The 9550-nt window shown below is 37.7% G+C and overlaps 1 long non-coding RNA gene across 1 annotated transcript; it reads right to left on the minus strand.

Moving 5' to 3' along the window:
* Nucleotides 1-3927: 3927 nt before the first annotated feature.
* On the minus strand, nt 3928-8650 carry LOC124879630. Its single transcript, XR_007041068.1, has 2 exons — nt 6143-8650; nt 3928-5100 (listed from the first exon to the last, which is right to left on the minus strand). It is a non-coding gene; the product is annotated as an uncharacterized LOC124879630 (long non-coding RNA).
* Nucleotides 8651-9550: the final 900 nt, after the last annotated feature.

Consider the following 9550-nt stretch of genomic DNA (forward strand, 5'->3'; position numbering starts at 1 on the left):
TATCTGTAAAATATTTATTCAGGGGTTAAAACAAGTCTGCAATATCACATACACCCGTGAAAACATATGCATTTAAAATATATATATATACATATATATATATATATATATATATGTATATATATATATATATATATATATATATTTTTTTTACTTACTCTCCTCTTCCGGAGCTGTTAATTTTCCGGCGTACAGTCAGGGGACTGTGGCGCATGAATGGCTTCGCCCTCTATTTCATGTTTAGCTGGGATCGGATTGTCTTTTTTAAAGACAAGTTTCCGTCTCAACTTTGATTTTTTTCGGAGGCAGACAGTTACAAACGCTGACCTCTCCAATGTTCAGAATACGTCTCTTGTTAAATCTGTAAGTAGAATTTATTTCATTTATTTTTTATATCACAAAATAGCATTCACCAGTTGCCTAAACCAGATGTTGTTGCAGTTAATAATTACCATAGTCAGACTGTGTAAAAACAATATCATCCAGCTCGTCACTCATGGGTTCTAAAGAATATAAGTTAAGCATTATCATTATCCAACAAGCATTCACAAGCACTTAAGGAATTCTTACAGAGGAATACTTACTACTGAAAATTGCGTTGTATTTCTCGATAGAAGCAGAATGACTGACTTCGCCACCTTCTTTGTTTCCTGAAATATGTTCTGACATTTTTTTTTTTTTCTCTTTACAAGTGTTATAATAATATTTCAGTGTAACAGGTTAAAAATAAACTTTTAGCTACCAGATTTGAAGCTGATCTCCCAGGAACGATTGTGTTGTATCTCTCAATAAAAGCAGAATGACTGACTTCGCCACCTTTTTTTAGTTTCAAATGATGAAATCCTTGGTCAAAACCCTGATGCACCTCAGCAAAACCGCAGACGCCTTAATTCACTAAACAGTGGATGTGGATTGTCTGAGACAATGCTCGACACTTTGGGCCAGGAAGGAGCACGGTCGTTTTAATTACTTTATGAATACAATCGATGTGAAGACTTTGTCTGAGACAATCCACAAGAAACAGCTGCGAATGTCTGCCTTAATTCAATAAACAGTGACATGTCTGAGGACTTTTTTTTTATTTTTCAGTTTCTTGTGACGTTTAACATATATCACACCTACAGGATACAACTTCTGCCTCCCATGTTGGATGAGAAGAAGACTTTGAATTAGAAGGATGAGGCAGCAGTTACAGGATGACCTTTTTCTCTAAATCCTCAATAACTTTTGCTCTAAGATGAAAAACGAAAAGCTTAATGTAACTAAAATTATCACCCATTTTACCAATTGGAGTCTCTCATGATTCCAAACAAAGAGTTTTAGCTGTACAATCCATTTTAGGATTCTTCCCTTGTGATGACAACATCCGGTTAATGACAACATACAGTTACGCCACCGGAAGTCCCACCCCCACCTGTCAACTTTTCACACCTCATTTGATTGAAGGATGTCCATTTAGTCACTAAGAGTTCCATGACCACCAGAAAATATAGTCAGTCAGTCATTTTCTACCGCTTATTCCATAGTTGGTTGCAGGGAAGCTGGTGCCTATCTCCAGCAGTCTATGGGCAAGAGGCAGGATACACCCTGGACAGGTCGCCAGTTCATCACAGTGCAACACACAAACAACCATGCACACACTCAGACACCTAAGGGCAATTTAGAGTGACCAATTAACCTAACAGGCATGTCTTTGGACTGTGGGAGGAAGCCAGAGTACCCAGTGAGAACCCACGCATGCACGGGGAGAACAAGCAAACTCCATGCAGAAAGATCCCCAGCTGGGAATCAAACCCAGTACCTTCTTGCTGCAAGGCAACAGTGCTACCAACTGCACCACCGTGCAGCCCTAATTACATAAAAATTATGCACAATTTAACACATAAGACAGCAGTAAGTCTGCTGCAAAAGGATAACTGATGAAAAACAAAAATAAGGAGATAAGCTGCTAACTTTTTAAAAGTGTCCATATCCCTCGTTGTCCCACCTGAGCAAAATGTAGTTGAAGATGCACAGAAAATTCAACATTTCTTCCATTTTACCAACAACAATATGCAGTTGAAAAGTAAAAGATGAAAAGCCATCAAACACGCTATTAGCCAGTTTTAGTTTAAAGCTCACCTGAACTTTTTTTCACTTTTAAATAAAACTGATTATTGATACCTACAATTACAAATGCAGGATAAGTTGTTTTGCTGTTGCAATCTGTTTGTGGTGGCATGAATTACAATGAATAAAATATTATTATTATTAGACCATTTTGTTTGGTAATGTGGAAAATGTTCCACTGTTCAACTAGGGTTTTGTAAAGGAAAAAGGCACAGGCTCTGCAGGATAACTAAATTACACCAGAAGAACATTATCAATACCTGCATTAATTCTTCCTGGAATGGTTTGCTTCTGGGTAGCCTGCATTTAACTGATCATGATCATCACTTTTACAGTTCCTAAAACCTGTGTGTGATCATAATGGTCTATGGCTACAGACAACACATGTATTCTTTTGAGCATTCACTCATACCTTTTAAAGCTGGGAAAGTTAACTAATAAAATCAAGGACTATTTGCAAACTATGTGTATACAAATATACCACTAGATGGCACTGTTCGCTCTTGCCTAAGAGACATGTCATACAAGAGAGTAGCAACCCTAGAGTCTAAAAGAGGATCCCTTATCTTCTACTGTATTTTCCATTTAAGCAAATCTTATGTGAAATTCAAGAGAGGGCCAGATCTGATGTTTGTAAGTAGGTGTGCTTGTGAGGGTTTGATTTTAGTTTTATCAGATTACAGTTAAGGTCCCTGAGAATTAAAGGATTATAAATGATTTTGCTAAATTACCATAAAAAATAATCTTTCAACTCTTACAGAAAACAAAATGGAGAAAGTCATTTTGTGATCACCAATGCACCCTATTATTTTCAGGATTAGTTATTTATATGTATGTTGAGTTGATGCAAGCCAAACAGCTGCTGTGAGCTAACACAACTGCAGCTCAGACAAACAGAAAAAGGGGAAGTAAGAGAAGAGCAGGACTTAAACAGGCTGAAAGGAAAGGATGCAAGTGGTGGTGTTGTAAGGCTTATGTCACAAACAACCTTTTTCTTTCTCTGACATCACGGTGCAACTCTCTATCTACATTGCTGGAAGGCATCCAGAGAGAGAGAGCTCAAAGAATGCTCACCTCAACGCTCTGTTGTTTGAGTAGTACACAGCACCTGCTCCACACTCAGAGATAAATAGCAAGAGCTGGGGTATTCACAAGGACGTCTCCAAACAAGGCAGGTGACTCGTGTTTTCAGCATGGAGAGCATCTGCTTGACACACTCTTGTGAGACTTTTTGGGGATGAATAAACTGGTCACTTGGTTCTATGAGCACTACAGAAATGCATTTCCTGCTACCCTATAGATCAATACCAGCAGTGTGTTGTAGAGTGGGAGGGTAAGAAACTTAAATGTGATTTCTTGAAAAGTTGGGGGGCAAAGTCTTGGTGGATTAGGACAATGTTCTGAGGTTTTCTACTCTCCAGATCAGCGATACTGCAACATAAAACTAATCCCATTATGTTAGGGAATAGTGGCCTGCACAGCACATCTCTTACTTGTAAAATCCCGTCGCATGATTTGCAGGAATTCCTGCAAAGTCTGGAAAAGGCTGGAAATGTATGGAAATTAAGTACTTTTTTTCATGTCTAGACAAATATGAATTTTCTATCCACCTAAAAGGTAGCCCCAACCAGTCTGCTTTTTATACAAGTTAAATAAAAGATGAACATACAAGTGTATCCATCTGTCCTTCTAATCACCAATTGTCAATTCATCAGTCAATCCCAAAGTTGTTCACTCATCCCTTGATCCATCAATCTATCCATCCATTCATCCATAGGACATGTATAATGAAGCAAGTGGAGCAGCAGCTCATCCATTTTTAAATGTGACAATGACAATGAATCACTTCTTGCAGTCCAACAAATTTACAAAGTCTCTGTTAACTCTTTCTGTATTTTTTTACAACCACCAAATAAAACATATTTGATATATTTGCTAAATTTTAACCCCACCCTCCATCAGCTAAGAGTTTGTTCGATCTGACTCGCAGCATAAAAGTTGTTTTGTCCCAGTGTGATTGCTTCATTCAGACAGTTTACAGCACTGGACAGAAAACTTTTGACTGCTTGGCAGGTATAGGCTCATAAAATCAGCACCCCAAGGACTGTTTTCTAACAAAATCTACCTGGGGACTCTTTAAATGGACCTTTAAATAATATACAGTATAATAATATTAATAGTTTTGTCCATTCACTGACATTGTTCCATTGGCTTTAAAAGTACTGTGGTTTTATTTTTATTTATTTTTTTAACATAATATACTACGTATACTACAGACAGAGTATTGTTTTTGTTCAGGTGTTTAGGGGCTAACTATATGCTGGTTGGCGGAAGTGTTGTGTGTGTATAGGTAAATGTAAAACAAAACTGAGATTCAAGATGTTTACAAAAGACATTAACCATGTTTAACCAATATTTCTGCTTAATTATGTTATGAATATGTATCCTTCCTTTCTTCCTTCCATCCATCTGGAAATCTCAGTCTTGAAAAGTATGGAATTTTCACTTTAAAATGTGTGGGAACACTGTTGACATAGTAGTTACAAACCCACATATCTGCCAGATTCATACATAGAAATAGGAAAATGGTATGAGAGTACAAATACTTTTAAACACAGCAACCAATTTTTAGTTTGAATTTGACCTGTGCTGCTCACACGCAGTAGGTTGCACCACAAAGAATGTGAGCATATTCTCATTGAACTGTTTAAACCTGGAGGCAGACTAAATTGCACACACGCTGGTTTACCCATTCACACATAAATAGACACCTCTACACTCCTTTGGGATTATCATGCATGATGCCTCTCAGACTGAATGGCTGGTTTCACACTGACAGGCTGGTGATCTCTTGTCTTTGTCTGCCTTTGAGAAAGACTGAAGCTCCCTCCATCATGCTCTCACACTCAAACCTACTTTTCCTTCCCCTCTGTGTATGCAAATCTCTGCCTAAGTGTTCATGTATTACAGGAAGGCAGAGCCAGACACAAGCTGTAAAGGAGAGAAAATGAGCATTATATAAGAGAGAGAATCCAGGTCAGACAGTAGACTCATCCTTTTGTTTTGCATGCTGAATGGGTTCTACGGTGCATTTAACACCAAAGAGCTTCACTGCAGGTATGTTTTTGGAAAGTCAGAGGCTAGTCATGGCTGGATAATAACCATAACAACAATCACTGTTAAACATTGGGCTGAACGGTGACGCAGTGGGTAGCGCTGTTGCCTTGTAGCAAGAAGTATCTGGGTTCAATTCCCAACCAGGGGTCCTTCTGCATGGAGTTTGCATGTTCTCCCCATGCATGGGTGGGTTCTCTCCAGGTACTCCAGCTTCCTCCCACAGTCCAAATACATTTCTAGGATAATTGGTCTCTCTAAATTGCCCATAGGTGTGTGAATGAGTGTGTGCTTGGTTGTTTGTGTGTTGCCCTGCGGTGGACTGGCAGCCTGTCCAGGTTGTACCCTGCCTCCTGCCCATAGACTGCTGGAGATGGACACCAGCTCCCTGTGACCCACTATGGATGAAGCATTATAGAAAATGACTGACTGACCTTTAAACATTTTAATAAAACTGTGAAAAACGTACACTTTCAAAGTAGTTGTTCTTTATTATGTTTGTCTCGATTGGGTCCAAATGACAGTGCCTCGAAAAGATATTTATACCCCTTGTACTGTCTGACATTTCTTCACATTGCGAACAGAAACCTCAATTACTTTTATTGGGATTTTATGTGACTGACGAACACAAAGTAATCCACGATTATGAATAAAAATGCATTTTGTGCCTTTGTATGCAGCCCCCTTTGTTTCAATACCCCTAAATAAAATCCAGTACACCCAACTGCCTTAATAAGGCACCTAATTAGAGTCAGCATATGTGTGATTAAATCTCAGCATAAATACAGCTCCTCAGAGGTTTGTTATTGAACATTAGTGAAGACAAAAAAAGAAAAAAAAAAAAACAATAGATGGATCAGGGATATTGTTGTGGAGACATTTTAGCAGGTTTACAACACCCCATGGCTGTTTATCTAACCTGTCAGGCATGGAAAGCATTCATCGAAGCCACTGGTAACTCTAGAGGAGCTGCAGGGATCCACAGTTCAGGCTTGAGAATCTGTTGAATGAACATTGTAAGGGATTATGATTATTGGTTATAAATATTCATATATATAAATACCCAAAAATCTTTTCTTACCAATAGAGATCAGAGATACACTCTGGGGGTGTGATTATTGGGCTCAGAGCACTTATTAATTACAATTAGTTAATTATCATTAATAATAATGAAAATAATGAAATAATAATAATTAATAATGTAAACCACACTAAATGTCACTGTGTTAACCATTTTATCAGATAGTGGGGAACACTAACTGTATTTTGACTTATTTTATCTATGTGAAAAATTATTAAACCAATAGCCTCTCTTACATTTAACTATTCTGGTCAACAACGTTTCCCCTAATTGAGCATGCACTATTCTACAAAAGGGTTACATTAATAACCAAAAATAAGGATATGTGCTGAGGGTAGATGGAGATCAAATCAGCAGTTTATGACCTGATTTCGGAATGCATCAAAGCTTTGAATGGATTGAGCATCTGATTCTCCAAAGATGTGCTTCCGTAGTGTGGTAACTTGTCTTGGCTCCAGCTGCAAAAAAGCGGAGTCGGAATGTTCCGCGAGCCCTTGTAAAGCACACCGCCTGTGACATCAGAGCTGTGACGCCTGTTGAGCTGCATAGTAGTTCGTTTGGCTGGATGATGACCCAACAACATCTATTTGTTGTGCACTCCATAAATATGTCTCCTATCCAATTTTAGCAAGAATTAAGCTATATTTGACAGAAATACATTGGAAATTCTACAGGTTTACAGGTTGCCACAGCAATGTATGGGGCACAGCATGCATGTGAAAGCAGGTGCTCTAGTCAGATGGGACCACAAGTGTACTTTTTGGCCTACATTGTAAGCACTATGTGTATTGAAAAACTAGCATTTGACATTACCCTGAACACACCATCTCCAAACTCAAGCATGGTGATGGCAGTATCATGCTGCAGGAGTGCTTTTCTGGAGAGATGACAGAAAGTTGGATGGAGCTAAATACAGGGCAATTCCAGAAAAAAACCTGCTGTAAAAGATGTAAGATTTGAGATAGTGGTGGATGTTTACCTTCTAGCAGGACCATGATTTTAAACTTATAGCCTGGCCTATCATAGAATGGTTTACAGCAAAGCGTTAGAATCGGCGAGTCAAAGTTCAGACCTAAATCCAATTGTGAATCTGTGTCAAGGAATTAAATTCTGTTGTGCACAGACACTCTCCATTTAGTCTGACTGATTTAAGTCTCTGGTTGTTAAAGGTTTGTAGGACTATGGCCCAAAAAAACTTGTACTTCAAAATGTGGGATTGACTCAGGAAGGCTGAATATAAATGTTTACCACATTTTTCAACATAATTGTAAAAAAAGTCAAAACATAAAATCCCAATAAAATACCTTGAATTTTATGGTTCTAATGTGACCGTCTGAAAATGTCCTAGAGGTAGAAATACTTTTTAGGAACAGCACATTTAACAATCCATTAATTACTTATAACAATCAGTTTAAAGCAGTGAAAATAACTGTAGATGTTACTCTGTTTCAAAAGGTGTACGGTGCAGGAAGGTATAAATACATAAGTGTCTGACAGCTGCTCTTTCAGGTGCATTAATATGCATTTTATGCTGCAAAGTGTGACTTTCAAATATATGAATATCTGTTTCATTCAAGCACTTGCTACATAAGTCGACAGAATTACAATTAAGCCTACTTCTGCCTGGTAAATGTATTTTATTAAATCCCTGCATTGCTTTAGAAACGAGCAGAGCAATAGGAAATGTCAAAGAAAAGTTTTAAATGTGTCATTTCCTAACGAAACTTAGTTCTCATGAGACAAGTTAAAGTGAATGACAGCAAGGACAAATGTGTGGGGTGAGATTTTTCTCACCACCTGAAAAGGGAAAGTTGATAGGTGATTTAGAAAGTTTTGTTTTCAAATGCTGCATCTTATAAAACAAAAACCAACAGTCCTACAATTAAACTGCATTATTAGGATGTCAGCTGTAGTAGGTTGGAACTTTGTATGGCAGATATTATTGCTCCACATTTTTCTCTGAATTGTATGTGTCAGCTATGTTATGGGTGGTCAGGACTATATTCTTTGGGAAAGAAAACCAAGGAGCGTACACGTAGTTAATGGAAGGAGGAGATCTTTCAATGTCTATCTAGTAAGGAGACACAGCTAAACAAAAGCCAAGAGAACCTTAGATGGGGATGAAAAAGAAAAAGGGTACAGAGGCAATGGCAGCAACAGCTCTTCCAATGACTCTATGAAACAGATTCTCACTGAAGGCCTATATGCAATTATGTAGCAAACCAAAAATTGAATAAAGAACTATAAATATGTTTTGTATTTTGGATTCTTTGAAGTAGCCGCCCTTTTGCTGTGATGACTAACATATTACCTTTCGACCGTCTCTCAATCAACCTCTTGAAAGTTTTTTTAAGAGTCTTTGGAAAACAACTACAGGTGACCACCTCATGAAGCTCATGGAGAAAATGCTAAGAGAGCAAAACAGTAATCAAAGCAAAGGGTGGCTATTTTGAAGAATCGAAAATATAAAAATGTTTAGAGTTATATCACACCATTTGTATACTACATAGTTCCATGTGTGTTCATTCATAGCTTTGTTGCCTTTGGCGTAAATCTGCAATTTAAATATTTATGTCAATAAAGAGACCCATTAAGTGAGACACCCTGTCTTGTATCACTAGGCTAAGCGTACCTTTTATAGAAGCAAAAGACAGAAAGTCAAAGTAAATTTAAATCAAAGTGGAGAAACACCAAAATAAATTAAAATGCATCATCAGCATTTAAAGGTTCAAGACACTCTCCTTTTTCTCATTTCACATATCAGTCTCTGTTTTGAGTTTTGTGTCTTTGTTAGCACAGTAGAATTTGCATAAAGATATTGATGAATCTTTCTCATGTGGTCTAACGCTGTCACCCTTTTCTTCACGAGTCAACAAAGAAATAAAGTTCAACCACAAAAAGACCTAGATCAATTAATAACTTTCTGGAGAATAAAAGCAATATATGTCTGAAATGCTTGAGCCTTCCAGCATAATTTATTGGACCTTTACAAATGTGGTCATCTTATGGAACCCATACAGGAACTTTAATGGCATGTGGGGGTGTTGTGACCAGTATAATTATTATTACACAGTAAATTATTACATCACCATTAAGTATCTTCACCTGTTTTTCTCAGGGGACTGCCCTGTAACCCCTCTTAGAGCAGGCATGCCTTTAAGTTGTTCTCTTGGTAACTTTCCAGCATGTATTATGTTGGTGAGATGGGATATAACTCTGTTTATGATGCTATAAAGTCTTTCTGGC

Source organism: Girardinichthys multiradiatus, chromosome 13 (genome assembly GCF_021462225.1).
Source record: "Girardinichthys multiradiatus isolate DD_20200921_A chromosome 13, DD_fGirMul_XY1, whole genome shotgun sequence".
NCBI classification, from domain to species: Eukaryota; Metazoa; Chordata; class Actinopteri; order Cyprinodontiformes; family Goodeidae; genus Girardinichthys; species Girardinichthys multiradiatus.